The sequence below is a fragment of the Geospiza fortis genome, unplaced genomic scaffold (assembly GCF_000277835.1).
Source record: "Geospiza fortis unplaced genomic scaffold, GeoFor_1.0 scaffold299, whole genome shotgun sequence".
NCBI classification, from domain to species: domain Eukaryota; kingdom Metazoa; phylum Chordata; class Aves; order Passeriformes; family Thraupidae; genus Geospiza; species Geospiza fortis.
In genome coordinates, this window is record NW_005054549.1 from 114,339 (window position 1) to 114,724 (window position 386).

Below are 386 nucleotides of genomic sequence, written 5' to 3' on the forward strand. Positions count from 1 at the left end.
GCCGGTGGGCAGCGGATTCCCCCTTTCAGCTGCCAGCCGGCCTCTCCTGCCAGCCCCGTCAGTTTTAGCTGGAACAGTTTCCTTTGAACTCGGCTTGAGTGAGCATCTCCATGGTGATGGGATCGGGGCTTTGTGTCCCTGCACCCTGAGCACGGGGAGGTGGGCAGGGATGGGCAGGGGTCAGGCTGGGGAAGGGAGAGGTGGCTGACACACCTGGCAGGGAATCTTCAGGGCAGGGACCCAGGTTCTGAGGTAAACCCTTTTCTGGGGTACCTTTTTCTGGGCAGCACGAGCGGAAGGATACATGCAGGGCGCTGCAGTGCAGTATTCGCCAGATGTGGCGCCGTGTATAGTGCCGGTGGCGCGGAAGCGGCGGGGGAGGGGGG